Source organism: Loxodonta africana, chromosome 3 (assembly GCF_030014295.1).
Source record: "Loxodonta africana isolate mLoxAfr1 chromosome 3, mLoxAfr1.hap2, whole genome shotgun sequence".
Taxonomy (NCBI): domain Eukaryota; kingdom Metazoa; phylum Chordata; class Mammalia; order Proboscidea; family Elephantidae; genus Loxodonta; species Loxodonta africana.
The window spans coordinates 32,941,577-32,962,824 of record NC_087344.1 but is presented as its reverse complement, the minus strand read 5'-3'; the positions used below and the strand labels follow the sequence as shown (position 1 = coordinate 32,962,824).

General features: G+C 46.7%; 1 protein-coding gene across 10 annotated transcripts in view; it reads right to left on the bottom strand.

The window, feature by feature from the left end:
• The window catches only part of FCHO1 (FCH and mu domain containing endocytic adaptor 1), a 31,082-nt gene extending 27,180 nt beyond the window's left edge, over window positions 1-3,902 (bottom strand). For 3 of the 10 annotated variants that reach the window (XM_023552243.2, XM_023552241.2, XM_064280955.1), the window contains exon 1: window positions 485-594. The gene's annotated coding sequence lies outside the window, so the exon portion shown is untranslated. Of the gene's footprint in view, window positions 1-311; window positions 595-3,848 lie in introns of those variants that run through there. The other 7 variants (XM_064280953.1, XM_023552239.2, XM_023552237.2 and 4 more) reach the window with 5 other exon arrangements.
• Window positions 3,903-21,248: the final 17,346 nt, after the last annotated feature.

Here is a 21,248-nt window from a genome sequence, read left to right as displayed (position 1 = left end):
AAATGAATTATCCTATCCCTTCCCCCCTCCCCTCCCCCCCAACAGGCACACACTGAGCATCAAGCTATGTTGGTGCTGTGCCGGGCCCAGCTCCTCACACGAATCAGCTCACTCAACCTTCACAACCACATCAGGAGACTTAGCCCCGACTTTCCAGATGAGAAAATTGATGCACAGAGAGGCATCTCCCATCGGTGGCCCAGAGTCACTGTGATCTTGACCCCAGCCTGTCTGCCAAAAAAACACCTGTTTGGAACAACCAATTGTGGCTTGCGGTCTCAATGTCCCCTCTCCTGCCCCCTCCCACTCACCTCACCACTTAGAGCCGTAATGGAGGGCAGGGTGGCGAGAGAAGAGTGGCCGGGCCCAGGAAGTGACACCTGTTGCCTTTCCCAAAACCTAGGGTGGGTGGAGGGGCTCCTCTCTGTTCCCAAGAAGGACAAGGAGGGGCAACGGTGGCCTCCTGGTCGGGGCTCAAGCTCACCAGATGGGGCGGTGAGAGGGGCTGGGGCCCTTCTTCCAACGGGGCGGGCGCCCGGGGAGGCCACGCAGTCACTGCTACTTCCGTCAGCACCAAGCGCAGGCTCATGTGCGTAGGGGGACAGGAAGCTTGCCCCGCCCCACCCACCACCCAACTGCCACTCTACCTCCCCCCAGGAGGGCGCCCTGAAACCTGCCTGGAACCTCACAGGTGAGTAAACTGAGGCCGCTGAAACTGCGGCACCCACCCTGGGGCTATTATTACTGAATAAATAATACTAATGACAACCAGTAATAATCATAACAACAACTATAATTATTGTTGTTAGCTGCTGTCGAGTACGCCACCGACTCAAGGAAACTTCATGCAAAATGGAGAAAAATGCTGCCCGCCCCTGTGCCATTCCCATGATTGGTTGTGGATTGGACCCTTGTGATCTATAGGGCTTTCATGGGCTGATTTTTGGCTCCGCCGAAACCTATTTAACATAACAGCAACACACAAGCCTCCACTGATAGATGGATGGTGGCTGCGCGTGAGGTGCATTGGCCAGGAACCGAACCTGGGTCTCCCACGTGGAAGGCAAGAATTCTACCACTGAGTCAAAGTAATAACACTCAGAACTCAGCCACCAACCCCAGGCTAAGAATTCTACACCTCATCAGCTCGAGGTGGGCCAATTATGGCCACTTCACTGAAGGGAAAAGCGAGGCCTAGACTGGTATAGCTAGTGAAAGGCAGAGCCAGGACTTGAACCCAAGACCACATTAGGACCTTCACAGGCCCGAGGCACTTTTGCCTTCGTGGGCACCTTACTCCCTTAAAAAAGATTTATTATATTTTATGACTGCGTTGGTATAAAGATGAATACATTAATGTTATTAAACATTTTTTTCAATTCCAAAGTAATTAATTTTTTTCTTTCTTTTTTTAAAAGAAATTAAAACATGTTTGTGGACCCTCAAAGTCGTGTGGCCCCAAGCATGGTGCCTCCTATATCTAATGGGTAGGCAGGTCAGCCCTGCTCCAACTGTGTTTCCTGGGTTCCACAGCCCCAGAGCAAAGCCGAGAGACGACAGAGACCTGCCCAAGGTCACACAGCAGGCCCAGCTGACAGGGATGCCCCAGCCTCTGGTGGCTGGCCTTAGAGGGCTGAGTCCTCCTGGGGTGTCTGACCCAAGCCCCCAGCACCATTTCCCAGAAACTTGTGACTCTGAGCAGTGGCCCAGCATCCAGGCAGGCCTAGGAGCAGATAAAAACAGGACAGGAACCAAGTCAGCACACGGAGGCTCCTGTTCTGCCGCGGGAATGGGAGGGCCTGGCCGGGCATCCGGAGCCACTTACCCCTCACTGCGTGACCTTGGGCCACCCCAACATGTCTGGGCCTCTGGGGTCCTACAAAGGGGGATCTGAGGTCTTGTTTCCTCCTGGATTTAGTGCACAGCAGGGCCAGTTTGGAGGGGGTGGAGGTCCTTCCTTTCTTTTCCATGACTGGCAGTGTTTTTCTCCCCCTTCAACCCAGCCACCAGAGCTGGGACCGTGTACACAACCTGGCTTGACTGTGACAATGGCACCATGAGGCAGTTTCTCACCTTGGCCATATTCCAGTGGAGAAACTGAGGCACCTGTCCCGGGTATCAGAGAGACTTAGCCACCAGCTGAATAGCGTCTGAGCACACACTCCAGACAAACACCAGTTGCGTGACAACTGTGTACCTGACTCTACTGGGCACTGGGGAAACAACAGGCAACACCCTGTGGTGGCTCCCCGCTTTTCTCCCCCCACCCTGTCAGCTGTGACCTCATCTAATGACTACAGATATTGTCATTAATATTATAATGATCAGATCTGCATTGACAATACTTCCCACCTCCCATAAACTCCTCTGATCTTCCACAGGGAATCAGCCCAATTCACAGAAAAACAAACTGAGGTGTAGGGGGCAAAACTACCTGGACCCCAACCCTGTGCTCACCCTTCTGCCCACCCACAGAGGTGGAGACTGGATTGACAGGGGATGGGGCTGGCCCAGCAATTCCCACCTCCTCCTGCTCAGCGGCAGCAGGCTCACCTCTGGCGTGGGTGATGGTATGTGGGTCAGGGTGTGCCCCAGGTGGCCCCGCCAGTGTGACCAGGGTGGAGGGGCCCCGTCTTAACGACTGCAGCTTTGTTCTGTGTTTTATTGTCTGGAAGGGCACCCCCTCCCTTTGCCCCTGTTCTCTCTGGACCCTTCCAGCAATGTCTGGGTGCGACTATCAAATCATTTTGGAGAGCAGTAAACTGAGGTTCCAAGGCCAGCAGGCACAGGACAGGGGGTCTCCAAACCCATTGCTCTCTGCCCCCAAATCACCCACATCTTAAACAAAAAAGTGAAGTCACAACCTTGCAAAAGGTGGGGTTGGGAAGTTTGAAATCTGTAGAAGGCAAGGTCTGAAGCCCCACCCCTAATTTTCAAGAAGAAACTGAGGCTCAGAGAGGTCCTGTCACCTGTCCAAGGTCACCAGTGAGGCAGGACCGTTCGACGCCGCCTCCTGGTCCCTGCTGCGGCTCGGGCGACTCCTGGCATGGGATTCGAGGCAGATGGAGGGGCTGCCCACCCCCCAGCTCTCCTCCACACCCCACACCCCGCCGCCTCCGGCAAGAGCCTAATTTACCTCGATTTATTTTAATCCCCCCGAGAACAGATGCTGGCGCCCTCTCCCACCCCACCCCCCACCCCCCCACTGAGGCAGAGACATCTCCAAGTCTACACACCAGGCCTGAACGGATCAGTCCCTGCCAGGCAGGGGACCACCTCCCCAGAATCCCAAGCTTGAGGTTGGGATGGCAGTTAAATGTCCTCGTCTAGTGGTGGGGGCTGGGGCGGGACCGTCTAGGGAGAGGTCGGGGGTCCCCAGCTCCTCGGGCCCACGAGGCCTCGATTGGGGTTCACATTGGATAAAACGAGAAGGGGTCCCACATCTTGTCCGCTTAGGCCTGCAGGTCAGAGCTTGGAAGAGGGAAACTGATGGGTGTCCTCACCTGGGTCTCCCTAGGGGGAGGGGGCTAGTGTCCCCATCTTAGTAGCCCCTAAACCTGGACCCCGATCGAGGCTTAGAATAAAGGATTTGGGGAGGGGTTTCGCATTGCAGCCTCCCTCCTGCACGCCACGTGTCTAGGCCAGGGGACTGGGGGCTTGGGAAGGGTCCCCACCTCCGCCTGCAGATCCACAGCCGCAGTCGGGAGGAGGCCGGGGCGCCCCCTGCCAGCCCCCCACCCTGCTCGCTGTCCCCTGCGCCTCCGCTGCTGCATCTTCGCCCACTGGGATTGCCCAGTGCAGGCGCGTGAGGGTATCTGCCTGGATGGGGGTCCCGGGGAAGCACTCACCTCGGAGCTCCGCCGAGCCCGCGCCCGCCGCCACCTGCGGCTCAGTAGCTGACACCCGAGCCCGCCCCGCCCCTCCCTCCTTGGCTGCAGCGCGGCCGCCGGCTGGCCCCGCCCACGGGGCGTGGCCTAAAAAGTCCTTGCCCCTTTGATGTCGCCGGGAGGCAGGGGCGGGCTCGGGGGCCGAGCAGCCCGCGATTGGGCCGTTTGGGCGGCCGGCTCCGCCAGCCCAGCATGCTGATTGGCTGAGCCCGAGAGGCGGCTCCACTTTTATTGCCCCTTAAGTTATTTGCATATTTTAAAGAGACAGGCACCTCTCCTGCCACCTGAAACCCAGGGGAAAGGGATGACAAGCAGTTATTGATCGTCCACTGTGGGCCAGACACTGTGCAGGACACACTTGATACTCCCAATGACTATGAGTACCCTGAGAGCAGGACGTTATTAATCCTCATTATGCAGACGGGGAAACTAAGGCTCAGAGAGGGCAAGGATTTGTCCCAAGGTTGCACAGCGAGTCTCGGAGACAGCTGCAGGGAATCTGGAGATCTAACCGCAGGGCCAGGCGTACCATCCCTACTGATGCTATCAGGCCGCAGGCACCCAAAAGAGGGACTCCAGTGCCCCTTGCCTGATCCTCATGAAGTGAGATTTATCCAGTGCCTGGCGGCTCTCCATTCAACAGTCAACTCAAAGACAGAACACGCCATGATCTCACTGCTCCAGGCCTACTCCTCCACCAGCCTCTGGGCTCAGTAAGGGTAGCCCAGGAGGTCCCTGAGATTTTTCTCTTCTCTTCCTCATCCGCATTTGGAACTGCCGGCTCAGCATCTCTGAACACTCTCAGTCTGTGCCCTGGTCCAGGCCTGGTCACCTCCAGCTTGGATGCTGCCCAGTGTCCATCCCCAGTCCTGGGCAATCCCTGTTCCCCTGGCAACTACATTATTTTTATTTTTATTGTGGTAAATATATAGGTAACAAAGCATTTGGTTTTTCTATAATCTTCACATGTACTCTTCGGTGACATTAATTACATTCATCGTGGTATTCAACCATCACTATTATCTGTTCCTAAATTTTTTCAACACCCCAACAGAAACTCAGTGCCCCCCAAGCATTGTGTCTTCCTTTCCTCCTCTGTCCCACCCAAACCTGGAAACCACTAATAATCTTTAATCTCTATACGCTTACCTATTCTAGATATTTCATATAAGTAGTATCATACAATACTCACCCTTTTATGACTGATTTAGTACACTTTGTGTAATGTTTTTAAGGTGTATTCATGTTGTAGCATGCATCAGGACTTCATTTCTCTTTATGGCTGTGTAGTATTCCACTGTATGGATGGATCACATTGTGTTTATCCATCATCTGTTGATGGACACTTGGGTTGTGCCCACCTTTCAGCTATTGTGAAAAGTACTGCAATGAATATTGGTGTACAAGTATCTGTGTCCCTGCTTTTAATTCTTACAGGCAACTACATTACCTTTTAAGAAAACTTTTTAATTTAGAGGAGTTTTAGATTTACAGACTGATTGTAATAACAGTGCGTAGAGTTCCCATATACCCACACTCAGTTTCCTCTGTTATTTAATGTCTTACATTAGTCTGGCATGTTTGTCACAATGAATGAACCAGCATTGACACACTGTTATTTACCAAAACCCATACTTTATTCATGGTTCCTTAATTTTCCCCTAAAATCCTTTTTCCGTCCCCAGATCCCATCCAGGACCCCCATGACATTGAGCTGTCACGTCTCCTCAGGCTCCACTGGGCTGCGACAGTTTCTCACTCTCCTTGTTTTTGAGACTTTGATGGTTTTAAGGGGTGCTGGTCAGGTGTTTTGTAGGATGTCCCTCAATTGGGGTTTGTCTGACATTTTTCTCATGGTTGGACTGGGGCGATGAGTTTTGGGAGGAAGACCATGGAGGTGAGGTGCTCTCATCCCATCATATCCAGGGTAACTAAATCCAGGGTACATACTATCAATAGGACTTATCACTGATGATATTGACCCTGCTCACCTGGCCAAGGTGTGTTTGTCAGGTGTCTCCACTGTAAAGTGATTCTTTGTTTCCCCTTTTCATACCGTGCTCTTTGGAAGCAAGTCACTATGCACAGCCCAGACTTAAAGGGTGGGAGTTATGCTCTCCCCTTCCTTGAAAGCAGAATAGCTACATAAATCATTTGGAATTCTTCGATGGGGGAGACTTGTCTCTCCTCCCCCATTTATTTAAGTGTTGAATCATTCATACTCATTTGTTAATTTGTTCAGTCATTCATATCAGTCTGAACTCGTGGATATTTATTTTATACTTTCGGTTATAAGCCAGTGCTACTTTATCTTCTTGCTTAAATTGCTTCAGCTTTGGCCATTCGGAGCCCTTTCAGTTGGCTCCTGTGTCCGTTGGGCATACCCCCATTGTGTGTGTGTGTGTGTGTGTGTGTGTGTTTGTTGTTATCATTTTGTTTTAGTATGTCCTTACTTTCTGGCACTACAAGATGCTCCAGGCTAATCTCGTATATTCCCTGCCCTGTCCTAGAATCAGACTTCTCTCCTTTGATTGGTGAATGGTATTAGAAACCAACATCTGGAAACTAGGTGTTCTTGATGTTCCTGGGATGTGGTTTCTTCCAGCCTCTCTCAGCTGAATATACATGTGTGTGGACTAAGCTGTGTATATATACTATACCTATTGCCATTGAGTCAATTCCAACCATAGCAAACCCATGCATTACAGGATAGAACTACTCCATAGGGTTTTCTTGGTTGTAATCTTTACGAAAGCAGATCGCCATGCCTCTTCTGTGGAGCCACCGGATGGATTCGAACTCCCTAAACTTTTAGGTTAGCAGCAGATCACAATGTACGTAAATGAAAGTATATATAATTATGTATATGTATTTATATGTATACATTATTATGTATTATACATATAGACACGTTACCTATAGGAGATCCTGGGTGGCACAAACAGTTAAGCGCTCAACTTAGCCTCAAAGTCGGCAGTTCAAAGCCATCCAGAGGCACTTTGGAGGGAGCCCTGATGATCTACCTGCGAAAGGTCACAGCCTTGAAAACTCTATGGAGCATCTTTCTACTCTGCACACATGGGGTTGCCATCAGTCAGGGAACCCACTTAACACAAACTAACAGCGCATATCTATAAATATTTCTATATGTAACTATTCGTATCTATAGTAAGCTAAACATGAGTTCGCACTGATGTCTCCCACTCCAATCTATTACCACAGGGATCCTTCTAGTCTCCTCCCTTTGCTTATCTGCACCTCCCACTCCAACAATGAGTAACTGGGCTCCTGCCTTCCACCCCCCATTGACTTAATTGTTCAGTTCCAGAATCTCATACCAAACCAAACAACCAAACCTCTTGCCATTGATTCGATTCTGACTCATGGTGACCCTGCAGTGGTTTCAAAATTGTACTCACAGTGGGGGTTTTAACCAGAAAACAGATCACTTCTCTCCCTGGTTCCAAACCTGCCATGATTCCCTAGCACCATTAATAAAACCTCAAACCCCTGCCCGTGTCCCTGCTCTCATCTCTCTGCATCCCCCTCCTGTCCCACTCCAGGGCTTTGTTGCACCCCTCCCCTCAGTACTCTCCTCCAGCCCTGCATCTGTCTGCTAACTTCCCTGCCTGTGGGTCTCAGTTCCTATGGTTCCTACATGGCCTTCTCCATCAAGAAGCCCTCCTCTGGCTTCCCAGAGCTCCCTGAGTCCCCATCCGTCCCTCCTTCCAGGGGAGCCATGATCCTGCAGCTGGAATTTTGGGCTCTTCCATCACTCCCCAGTTCCACTGGGAGCTCCTTGGAGGTCTCAGCGTCATCCACACTTGCCACGTCAGCTAGGATTTGAGGTGGAGGTGGGTGTGGGGTCACATAAGACACGTCAGAGACAGGACTCAAACCCAGTGGAGCTGGTGCCAAAACTCTTTCCTGGCTTTCACTTGCCCTGGCCTCAGGTCCTGCTGTGAATGTCCTGGAGGGCAGAGAGGACAGGGTGAAGGTCAGGCCTGTCTGCAGTGCTTTGGGGTGAGCAGGTAGGCAGGAAACTCGGAGCCAGTCCTCCACCCCAATACAGCCTGAGGCCCCAAGAAGTTCAGGCCAATTTCTTATTTCTGAGGTTGAGGGGAAAAGCCCAGAAAGGTTAAGTGAAGTTTACAAGGTTGCCCAGCAAGTGGTGCCAAGCTGGGACACCAACACCACTTCCTGAACACCAACTGTGTGAAGGACACTATTGTGTGCAGGACTCTACTGTGTATGGGACCCTACTCTGTGTGGACATTTACTGTGTATACAGGACCCTACTGTGTGCAGGCACCCACTGAGTACCTACTGTGTGCAAGACTCTATGCTCAGGGGGGTATTGGTGCTTAATATGTGCAGGCACCTACTGTGTGAGAAACCCACTGTGTGAGGGCACCTACTTTGTGTGGGTACCTACTGTGTGTGGGTAGGTGTGAGCACCTACTTCTTGCAGGACCCTACTCGTGTGCAAGCTGTATAGGCGCCTCCTGTATGGGGGCACCTACTGTGTGTAGTCACCTACTGTGAGCTGGTGAGTGTGGGCACCTATTGTGTGCAGGTCCCTACTGTGTGTGGGATGCTACTACGGCAGGTGGGTCTTGGAAAATGAGCCCCTGCATGACCCTTCCTGGGGACAAGTCACCCTGCCTGCCCACCTGCATCACTGCCTCCCACAGAAAGACCTCCAACAGGGTCACTGTGTCCTTCCTGCTCCCACTGCGAGCCTTCCCCGCTCCACGAACAAAGCCCAGCCTCCTCCCTGCCCTGCTTGTACCCATGGCTCCTCAGCCCCTCAGGAGGTCTGAACTCCTCCTGGCCCCATCTGACCCCTCCTCCCCCACCAGCGTCCATCCTTCTTCCCACACACCAGCTCTCTGCCTCAGCCAGTCCCTGAACCAAGACAGTCCCCTTCTCTCAGGATCCTCTGTTGGCGCCAGAACCTCTTCTGGTCTTCTGCATCCTGGGGCCTCCCTGTCGCACTGGCCACTGGATAGTTGTCTCCTGGTGTCTGCTGACTGTGGGATGCCTGGAGAGGGAGAAGCAATCCAGGCAGGTGTAGCTCTGGGTGAGTATGGGGAGGGGCGGCTGGGGAGCAGAGGGTGGGTGCTCAGCCAAGGTCGCTTGGCTGCTCCTGCCGCCTGCTCCCCGGTCCCCAGGTGCTTCCGCAGCAGCAGCCGGGGATATTTTTAGTGCTTGCTCCAGCAAGGGTGGCAGGGGCTGGGCCAGACAGCTGCCGAAGGGTGGGGGGAGGAGGGAGGGAAAAGGAGAGGAGAGAGGGGAGAGAGAGAGACATGGGGAGAGAAAGGAAGACAGAGAGAAACACACAGAGATGGAAAGAGATTGGTATAGAGAGAGATGAGATAGAGAGTGAGGGAGAGAGAGAGAAAGAGACAGAGAGAGAGACAAGCAGAGAGAGATAAGAGAGAGAGAGACAGAGAGAAACACAGAGAGATATAGACAGATGGAGAGAGAGACAGATAGCTGCACACAAAGAGACAGAGAAACCAGGAACAGAGAAATATAGAGCCTGGGTGGGGGCCAGGATTAGGGTTGGGGGTTGAAGGGGAAGAAGGGGTCAGGGTCAGGTGCAAAGGTGGGGGCCAGGAAGGGCTGGTGTCAGGTGGGCAGGGGCAGGCAGAAGGGGCCCTTCCCAGGGGGCTACAGAGAGTGAAGGATCTGCAGGGTCAGGAAGGCCCTCAAACTGCCCAACCTCCACCACAGGCAGATTTGGGGCAGCCAACCCCAAAGACAAGCTCTGAGGGATCCAGGGAGCACAATGCTGCTGGCAGAGCCACTCCTGGGGCCAGAGGGGCCTGGTTAAAATCCAGCCTCTGCCCCTAACCCTGGACTTTCCGGAGCCTTAGTCTCCCCATCTGTCCACTGGGCACAGTGGCTACAAAATGCATTTTGTGGGAGATGACTGACCTGCCCCAACCACTTCCAGGAATCCAAGCTCAGCACCTAACTAGGGTGTGACCAGTAGAACGTCCCTGCCCACCCATTGGTTGAGGGAAAGGCACATGGCCCAGTTAGGCCAATGAAAACCAACCCTGAGACTTTAGTCAGTAACTTCAGAGAAAGAGAGCTAGCTCCCTTTCTGCTGAGAGCTGCCTGATGCCTGAATGGGAGTGAGCCCCTACAGGAAAAAAAAAAAAAACAGAGTAGAGAGATGAAGAGAGGCATGACGTGCGGCTCTGGATCCAGCTATCCCTGAAGTCAGACCTTCCTAGACTTAAGACAAGCAAGCCAATAAATTCCCTTTTTTGCTTCATTTGCTCAAAAGACAATGGGTTCGTTTCTTTCTTCTTCTTTTTAAATATTTTCTTGTGTTTTCAGTGTAAGTTTCCACAGCAAATTAGGTTTCCATCTGACAATTTCTATACAAGGTGTTCAGTGACATTAGTTACATTTTCCACGATGTGTCAACATTCTCATTAATTGCAGTTTGGTTGTTCCATTTCCAGTACTCTAGTTTCTCTGCCCTCCTTGTCTTCTCATCTTTGCTTTACAGTAATTATTGACCTTTTGGTCTCATATAGATGGTTTTTTAATGGAGCCCTGTACTCATGGGTAATATCTTTTATTTTGTGTGCTAATCTGTTATTTCGATAAAAGGTGACCTCAGGGGATATTTTCAGTTCAAGGTTTAAAGAGTATCTTAAAATAGCCTCAGGGAGTCCTCCAGTCTCAACTGGTCCAGTAAGCCTGGACTTTATTTATTTATTTGTTTTAGTGTGCTTTAAGTGGAAGTTTACAAATCAAGTCAGTCTCTCATACAAAAATTTATATACACCTTGCTATATACTCCTAATTGCTCTCTCCCTAATGAGACAGCACACTCCTTCCCTCCACTCTCTCTTTTCCTGTCCATTCAGCCAGCTTCTGACCCCCCTCTGCCCTCTCATCTCCCCTCCAGACAGGAGATGCCAACAGAGTCTCATGTGTCTACTTGATCCAAGAAGCTCATTCTTCACCAGTATCATTTTCTATCCCATTGCCCAAGTCTGGACTTTTTAAGAATTTGAGTTTTGTTCTGTGTTTTTCTCCCAGGTCCACCTACTGTGGCCCTGATCAGAACAGTTGGTAGTGGTAGCCGGGCACCATCTAGTTCTGGTCTCAGGGTAGATGAAGCTGTGGCTTGTGTAGGCTATTCTCCCTGTGGACTAGTTTCTTCTCTGAGACTTCAGGGGGTTTGTTTCTTGTACCTGAAACTATTCTAACTAATTCATGCTAAAAACACAAGTGCCCTTTCCTTCCCCAGGAACACACAGTCTCCCAGGTCCCAAACTGTTCTAGCATGCTGATACCTTAGACCAGGGGTCAGCAAACTATGGCAGGCAGGCCAAATAGTGTACACCATCTGTTGTTTTTTTTTAAAAAATAATATTTTACTTTATTTTTGGTGAAAGTATATGCAGGAAAACAGGCTCCCATTCAATAATTTCTACACATAATGTTCAGTGATGTGGGTGACATTCTTCAGTTTGTGTCAAGATTTTCATTATTTCCATTCTAGTTGTTCCATTCCTATTAACTTAGTCTTACTCCCCCCATCCCACCCCCAAACTTCTTACATATTCTTTACAGTATCAGTTGGCCATATGGTCTCATATGAACATTTTTAATTTTAATTTTATTTATTTTGTTGTTGTTGAGAATATACGCAGCAAAACAGACACCAATTCAACGATTTCTACATTAAACGAATAATTTCTTTTACAAGGATCAGCACAAAGCTGGTTCCTATGAGGCAGAAGTTGAAGATGTCCCAAATATTCAACTTTTCCTAATTGCTATACCACGCCATCATCTCTAACATCAACTGCTCCCTGTCCTCTCAGTTCTCTCCCTCCCATCTGGGTTCCCTAATTCACTGCAACGTCTTATAAACTGTGTAAAGGAAATGGCTCATGCGGTTGCCGAGGCTGACAAGTTCCAAATCTGTGGGTCAGGCATATGGCTTCTCCCAACCCACGTGGCTGCAGGGGCTGACGAACCCAAACCGGCAGTTCAGACCACAGGCTGCTGGCTCACAAGCCTGCGGAAGTTGGCGAATCTGGGCAACAAATGGAGGCTGGGGTATCCCAGAATCTGCAGGTCCGACAACAGACCTCTGGCTTGAGTCCCAAGAACCAAAGGTCAAGCTATCATGAACCAGACGTAAGAACCAGATGCAGAGAGAAAGAGAGCCTGGCCAGAACACATACATATCTTAGATGCAGGCCACGCCCCAGGGAAGGGCGTAACTTTACTAAGGACGGGACTTGAGTCATGCCCTCCTGCAAGGCTGTGACCCAAGACACCCCGTACACCAGTCCTGCCTCATCGACAGTAGAGGTCAGGGTCCACGGCACATAAAATGGAAGACAACCATATAATACTGGGAATCTTGGCTGTGATCATTAAGGTTGTGTCTCAACTTGGCTGGACCATGATTCTCAGTGGTTTGGCAGTTATGATGTAGCTTGGTGGTCATATGATGATGTGATCACTTTCATGATGAGATTTGATATAATGTGATCACCTCCATGATGGCATCTGTTGTGAGTAGCCAATCAGTTGAAAGGGAGTTTCCTTGGGGGTGTGGCCTGCATTGAATGTAGAAGTGGACTTTTTGGCAAGACGCCTGAGATTTTGCTTGCTCTGGGTGCTGCAGCTGGCTCTGTTCATCTGATCTCTGGTTCTTGGGACTTGAGCTAACAGCTTACCTGCAGTTTTGCTTGCAGATCTTGGGATTCTTCAATCTTTGAAGACTGTAAACAACAGCCTTGCTCTCTGACCAGCTGATCTTGCATTCGATGGCACCTGTGGCTACATGAAAGAGGATATGCCTCTATCCTGACCCACGGTCTTACGACAGACCAGCCTCTACAACAGACCAGCCTCTACAACTGCTTGCGCCATTTCCTGGACATAAATCTTTCTTTATATATATTTATATGCTTTACTGGTTTTCTTTCTCTAGAGAACCCAGCCTAAGAAAATGGCCTAACCAAGTTGACACATAACCCCAACCATCACAGGTTCCATATACCTTATTCTCATGTTGTTGTTGTTGTTAGGTGCCATAGAGTTGGTTCCAACTCATAGCGACCCTATGCACAACAGAAAGAAACACTGCCTGGTCCTGCGCCATCCTTAAAATCCTTGTTATGCTTGAGCTCATTGTTGCAGCCACTGTGTCAATCCACCTTGTTGAGGGCCTTCCTCTTTTCTGCTGACCCTGTACTCTGCCAAGCATGATGTCCTTCTCCAAGGACTCATCCCTCCTGACAACATGTCCAAAGTATGTAAGACACAGTCTCGCCATCCTTACCTCTAAGGAGCATTCTGGCTGCACTTCTTCCAAGACAGATTTGTTCGTTCTTTTGGCAGTCCATAGTATATTCAATATTCTTCGCCAACACCACAATTCAAAGGCGTCAACTCTTCTTCGGCCTTTCTTACTCATTGTCCAGCTTTCAATCATATGATATGATTGAAAATACCATGGCTTGGGTCAGGCCCACCTTGGTCTTCAAGGTGACATCTTTGCTCTTCAACACTTTGAAGAGGTCCTTTGCAGCAGATTTGCCCAATGTAATGTGTCTTTTGATTTCTTGACTCCTGCTTCCATGGCTGTTGATTGTGGATCCAAGTAAAATGAAATCATTGACAACTTCAGTCTTTTCTTCGTTTATCACGATGGTGCTCATTGGCCCAGTTGTGAGGATTTTTGTTTTCTTTATGTTGAGGTGTAATCCATACTGAAGGCTGCAGTCTTTGATCTTCATTAGTAAGTGCTTCAAGCCCTCTTCACTTTCAGCAAACAAGGTTGTGTCATCTGCATAACACAGGTTGTTAATGAGTCTTCCTCCAATCCTGATGCCCCGTTCTTCTTCATATAGTCCAGCTTCTTGTATTATTTGCTCAGCATACAGATTGAATAGGTATGGTGAAAGATACAACCCTCACGCACACCTTTCCTGACTTTAAACCAATCATACTTCCTTGTTCTGTCCAAACAACTCCCTCTTGATCTATGTAAAGGTTCCTTATGAGCACAATTAAGTGTTCTGGAATTCCCATTCTTCGCAGTGTTATCCATAGTTTGTTATGATCCACACAGTCGAATGCCTTTGCATAGTCAATAAAACACAGGTAAACATCCTTCTGGTATTCTCTGCTTTCAGCCAGGATCCATCTGACATCAGCAATGATATCCTTGGTTCCATGTCCTCTTCTGAAACCGGCCTGAATTTCTGGCAGTTCCCTGTCGATACACTGCTGCAGCCGTTTTTGAATGATCTTCAGCAAAATTTTGCTTGAGTGTGGTATTAACAATATTGTTCTATAATTTCCACATTCGGTTGGATCGCCTTTCTTGGGAATAGGCATAAATATGGATCTCTTCCAGTCAGTTGGCCAGGAAGCTATCTTCCATATTTCTTGGCATAGATGAGTGAGCACCTCCAGCACTGCATCTGTTTGTTGAAACGTCTCAGTTGATATTCCATCAATTCCTGGAGCCTTGTTTTTTGCCAATGCCTTCAGAGCAGCTTGGACTTCTTCCTTCAGTACCATCAGTTCCTGATCATATGCCACCTCTTGAAATGGTTGAATATCGACTAATTCTTCTTGGTATAACGACTCTGTGTATTCCTTCTGTCTTCTTTTGATGCTTCCTGCATCGTTTAATATTTTTCCCATGGAATCCTTCAGTATTGCAACTCGAGGCTTGAATTTTTTCTTCAGTTCTTTCAGCTTGAGAAACACCTAGCGTGTTCTTCCCTTTTGGTTTTCCATCTCCAGCTCTTTGCAAATGTCATTATAATACTTTACTTTGTCTTCTCGAGAGGCCCTTTGAAATCTTCTGTTCAGTTCTTTTACTTCATCAATTCTTCCTTTTGCTTTAGCTGCTTGATGCTCAAGAGCAAGTTTCAGAGTCTTGTCTGACATCCATCTTGGTCTTTTCTTTCTTTCCTGTCTTTTCAGTCCTTGATGTCATTCCACAACTCGTCTGGTCTGTGGTCACTAGTGGTCAATGCGTCAAATCTATTCTTCAGATGGTCTCTAAATTCAGGCGGGATATACTCAAGGTCATATTTTGGCTCTCGTGGACTTGATTTTCTTCAGTTTCAGCTTGAACTTGCATATAAGCAATTGATGGTCTGTTCCACAGTCGGCCCCTGGCCTTGTTCTGACTGATGATATTGAGCTTTTCCATCATCTCTTTCCACAGATGTAGTCAATTTGATTTCTGCGTGTTCCATCTGGTGAGCTCCATGTGTATAGTTGCCGTTTATGTTGGTGAAAGAAGGTATTTGCAATGAAGAAGTTGTTGGTCTTGCAAAATTCTATCATTCGATCTCCGGCATTGTTTGTATCACCAAGGCCATATTTTCCAACTGCTGATCCTTCTTCTTTGTTTCCAATTTTGCATTCCAATCACCAGTAATTATCAATGCATCTTGATTCCATGTTTGATCAATTTCAGACTGTAGCAGCTGATTAAAATCTATTTTTTCATCTTTGGCCCTAGTGGTTGGTGCGTAAATTTGAATAATAGTCGTATTAACTGGTCTTCCTTGTAGGCTTACGGATATTATCCTATCACTGACAGCGTTGTACTTCAAGACAGATTTTGAAACGTTCTTTTTGATGATGAATGCAACACCATTCCTCTTCAAGTTGTCATTCCCAGCATAGTAGACTATATGATTGTCCAATTCAAAATGGCCAATACCAGTCCATTTCAGCTCACTAATGCCTAGGATATTGATGTTTATGCATTCCATTTCATTTTTGACGATTTCCAATTTTCCTAGATTCATACTTTGTACATTCCAGGTTCCGATTATTAATGGATGTTTGCAGCTGTTTGTTCTCATTTTGAGTCGTGCCACATCAGCAAATGAAGGTCCCAAAAGCTTTACTCCATCCACATCATTAAGGTCGAGTCTACTTTGAGGAGGCAGCTCTTCCCCAGTCATCTTTTGAGTGCACTTCCAACCTGGGGGGCTCATCTTCCAGCACTATATCAGACAATGTTCCGCTGCTATTCATAAGGTTTTCACTGGCTAATGCTTTTCAGAAGTAGACTGCCAGGTCCTTCTTCCCAGTCTGTCTTAGTCTGGAAGCTGAGCTGAAACCTGTCCTCCATGGGTGACCCTTCTGGTATCTCAATACCGGTGGCATAGCTTCCAGCATCACAGCAACACACAAGCCCCCACAGTACGACAAACTGACAGACACGTGGACTGTCGCATAGTCCCACTTAATCATTGTGTGTAAGGCACAAAGACCATGGCTAGAAGGGCCATATTCAGTAATTCATTTCACTGCATACATATACCATTTTGGGACATTGGTTATATTCTTAGAGTTGTGCAACTATTCTCACCCTCCTTTTCTGAGTTTTCTTCCCCCCTATTGACATAAATTCACTGACCCCTAAGGTTCCTGTCTAATCTTTTAAGTTGCTATTGTCAGTATGATCCCAATGTAGATAGTTCTCAAAAGAGCTTAATGCTCAAGGCAGACCTTTTTTACTAGTTAAGCTAAACTATTGTTCTATTTTAAGAAGACTTCAGGAGATATTTTTGGTTTACTGTTTAAAGATGATCTCGGGCAACAGTTTCAGGGGTTCTTCCAACATTTATGACTCCAGGGAGTCTGGAGTCCATGAGAATTTGAAATTGACCAGCATTTTTCTGTAGAATCTTCACATGTCCTCCTTCTATTCCTGACGTTCCTTCTTGCTCTATTGCTCCAGGTGAATAAACTAATTATTTTGCCTTGGATGGCCAGTTGCAAGCTTTTATGACTCCAGGCACTACGCAACAAACTAGGAGGTAGAACAGAAGCACTAAACATGTTATTAGGACTATTAGCTGGGCTGTCACTTGTAACCATGACCCTAAACCTCCAAACAAAGAAAAAAAATCCTGTGAGGTTTTTGGTTGTACATAAGCAGCCTCAGCAGCTACTGTTTTTGTTGTTGTTGTAAATATGTCTATCACACAACTTTTGCAAATTCAACATTTTACAGGTGTACCGCTTATTGACAGCAAATTACAATAATCGGCCGTGCAACCCTACCCTTAATTAATGCAATATTTCTACCACTGATAACCCACTCTTTCCCCCTCCCACCCCTGGTAACTACTAATAAACTTTGTTCTGTATACATTTACCTTTTCTTGCCTTTTTATATAGTGAGGTCATACAATATTTGTCTTTTTGTGATTGGGTTATTTCACTCAGGGTATCTTCCAGCTTGTCTTAGTCATCTAGTGCTGCTGTAACAGAAATACCACAAGTGGGTGGTTAAAAAAACAAAAGTTTTTATTCTCTCACAGCCTAGTAGACTAGAAGTCCAAATTCAGGGGATTAGCTCCAGGGGAAGGCTTTCTCTGTTAGCTCTGGAGGAAGGTCCTTGTCATCAACCTTCCCCTGCACCAGGAGCTTTTCCACACAGGAAGCCCAGGTCCAAAGGACGCACTCTGCTCCCAGCTGCTGCTTTCTTGGTGGTATGAAGTCCCCCCAGTCTCTGCTCGCTACCCTTTCTTTTTATCTCTTGTAAAATAAAAGGTGGTACGGGCCACACCCCAGGGAAACTCCCTTTACATGGCATCAGGGATGTGAGCTTAGTAAGGGTGTTACAACCCCACCCTAATCCTCTTTAACATAATCTAATCTTGCCTCATTAGCCACAGGCAGAGATTAGGATTTACACCACACAGGAAAATTACAATCACAGAATGGAGGACAATCACACAATACTGGGAATCATGGCCTAACCAAGTTGACACATATTTTTGGGGGACACCATCAATCCATGACACAGCTCCATCCATATTATAGCATGTATCAAGACTTCATTTCTTCTACTGGCTGAATAGTATTTCGATGTATGTGTGTACCACATTTTGTTTATCCATTCATCTGTTAATGGACATTTAGGTTGTTCCCACCTTTTGGGTATCGTGTATAGTGCTGCAGTGAACATTGGTGTGCAGGTCCCTGTTTGAGTCTTTGCTTTCAAGTCTTTTGGGCACGTACTTAGGAGTAGAATTGCTGGGTCATATTATAGTTCTGCGGAAACCCTGCTGGCATAGTTGTTAAGAGCTATGGCTGCTAACCAAAAGGTCAGCAGTTCAAATCCACCAGGTGCCCCTGGGAAACTCTACGGGGGAAGTTCTACTCTGTCCTATAGCGTCGCAATGGGTCGAAATTGACTTGACAGCAACGGGCTTTTTTTTTTTTTTGGTTTGGTATTGTAGTTCTATTTGTAGTGTTTTAAGGAACCACCACACTGTTTTCCACAACTGGCTGTACCATTTTACATTCCCACTAGCAATGGGTAAGGGTTTCACGTTCCCCACACCCTCGCCAACATTTGTTATTTTCAGTTTTTTTTTTTCTTTTTTAATCTTAGCCATCCGATACACATCTTTCTCCGGTGGAGCAGCTGGTGGATTCAAACGACCAGCCTTTTGGTTAGCAGTTGAGTGTTTAACTGCTGTGCCACCAGGGTTCCTTTTAGCCATCTAGTAGGAGTGAAATGGTATCTCATTGTGGTTTTGATTTGCATCTATCTGATGGCTAATGATGCTGAGCATCTTTTCATGTGTTTGGTGGCCATTTGAATATCCTCTTTGGTGCAATGTCTAATCAAGTCATTTGCCGATTTTACGATTGGGTTATTTGCATTTTTGTTGCTAAATTGTCAAAGTTTTATATATATTTTGGTTATTTGATTCCTGTCACATATGTGCTTTCTGAAGATACTCTCCCAGTCAGTAGCTTATCTTTACACTTTTTCGGTAAAATCTTTTGATGAACAAAAGCTTTTAATTTTTATGAGGTCCCATTTATTTATGTTGTCTTTTGCTGTTTGTGCTTTTGTTATTATATTAGATAATCCATTGTTAAAAGCCAGACCTGACAGCATTGCCCCTGCTTTTTCTTCTAAGAATTTTATGGTTTTATTAGTTTGCACGATTAGGTCCTTAATCCATTTTGAATTTGTTTTTGTGTGTGGTCTGAGGCATGGATCCTGTGTCACTTTTCTGCCTGTGGAAATCTTATTTTCCCAGCACTACTTATTGAAGAAACTCTTCTTCCCCTATTGGACTTAGCACCCTTGTCAAAAATTAGTTGACCATAGATGTGTGTGGGTTTATTTCTGGACTCTCAATTCTTTTCCATTGGTCTATTCGTCTATTGTTATAGCAGGCTGTTTTGATTACTGTAGCTGTACATAGTATGCTTTAAAATCAGGAAGTGTGAGTCCTCCTACTTTGTTCTTCTCTTTCAACATTGCCTTAGCTAGTCAGGGCCTCTTGCCGTTTCATATAAAGTTGAGAATGTTTTTTTTTTTTTTTTTCTGTAAGGAAGAATTTTGATTGGGATTGCGTTGAATCTATAGATCACTTTGGGTAGTATTGACATCTTATCAATATTAAGTCTTCCAATCCATGAACATGTGTCTTGGTCATCTAGGGCTGCTATACCAGAAATACCACAAGCAGATGGCTTTAACAAAGAGAAGTTTATTCTCTCACAGTTCAGTAGGCCAGAAGTCTGAATTCAGGGCTCCAGCTACAAGGCAAGGCCTTCTCTTTCTGTCCGCTCTGGAGGAAGGTCCTTGTCATCAGTTTTCCCTTGCTCTGGAAGTATCTCAAGAACCTCAGGTCCAAAGGATGCGCTCTGCTCCCAGTGCTACTTTCTTGGTGGTGTGAAGTCCCCCCGTCTCTCTGCTCGCTTCTCTCTTTTATATCTCAAAAGATATTGGCTTAAGACACTAAAGGAAGAGGGGGACAGGAGCTGGTTGAATGGATGTGGGGAATACAGGGTGGAGAGGAGAAATGTGCTGTCTCGTTAGGAGGAGAGCAGCAAGGTGTGTATAACTTTTCGTATGAGAGACAACTTGATTTGTAAACTTTCACTTAAAGCACAATAAATAAATTTTAAAAAGACACCAATCTTGTAGATCTCATCAATATAACTGCCACTAATCCATCTTATTATATCATAGCGATAGGATTTACAACACATACAGAAATCACATCAGATGATAAAATGGTAGACAACCATATCATACTGGGAATCATGACCTAGCCAAGTTGACAGATGTTTTTGGGGGGCACAATTCAATCCATGACAACATGGAAAATCTTTCCACTTATTTAAATCTTCTTTAATCTCTTTCAGCAGTGTTTTATAGTTTTCATTGTATAAGTCCTTCACATCCCTGGTCAGATTTATTCCTAGGTATTTTATTCTCTTAGATGCTATTGTAAATGGAATTGTTTCCCTAATTTCTCTTTCAGATTTCTCACTGCTGCTATATAGAAACGCAACTGATTTTTATTTGTTGACCTCATACCCTGCAACTTTGCTAAATTCCTCTATTAGCTCTGGAAATTTTCTTGTGGACTCTTTGGGATTTTGTACACATAGGATCATTGCTGTTGTTAGGTGCTGTCGAGTCGGTTCCAACTCGTAGGGACCCTATGCATGACAGAACAAAATGCTGCCTGGTCCTGCGCCATCCTCACAATCATTGTTAAACTTGAGCCCGTTGTGGCCACCATGACAATCCATTTCGTTGAGGGTCTTCCTCAACATACCAAGCATGTTGTCCTTCTCCAGGGTCTGATCCCACCTGATAACTTCCAAATGATGTGAGACAAAGTCTTGCCATCCTTGCTTCTAAAGAGCATTCTGCCTGTATTTCTTTCAAGACAGATTTGCTCATTCTTTTGGCAGTCCATGGTATAGTCAATATTCTTCGCCAACACCATTATTCAAAGGCATCAATTCTTCTGTCTTCCTTATTCATTGTCCAGCTTTCACCTGCATATGAGGAGATTGAAAACACCATGCCTTGGGTCAGGTTCACCTTAGTCTTCAAAATGACATCTTTGCTCTTTAACACTTTGAAGAGGTCTCTTGCAGTAGATTTGCCTGATGAAACGCGTCTTTTGATTTTTTGACTGCCGCTTCCATGGGTATTGATTGTGGATCCAAGTAAAATGCAGCCTTTGACAACTTCAGTCTTTTCTCTGTTTATTATGGTGTTGCTTATTGGTCCACATGTTAGGATTTTTGTTTTCTTTATGTTGAGGTGTAATCCATCCTGGAGGCTATAGTTTTTGATCTTCATCAGTAAGTCTTCTTCATTTTCAGCAAGCAATGTTGTGTTATCTACATATCTCAGGTTTTGGTACAGTGACTCTGTATTCTTCCATGTTTTTTTGATGCTTCCTGTGTCATTCAGTATTTTGCCCATAGACTCCTTCAATATTGCAACTGGAGGCTTGAATTTTTTCTTCAGTTCTTTCAGCTTGAGAAACG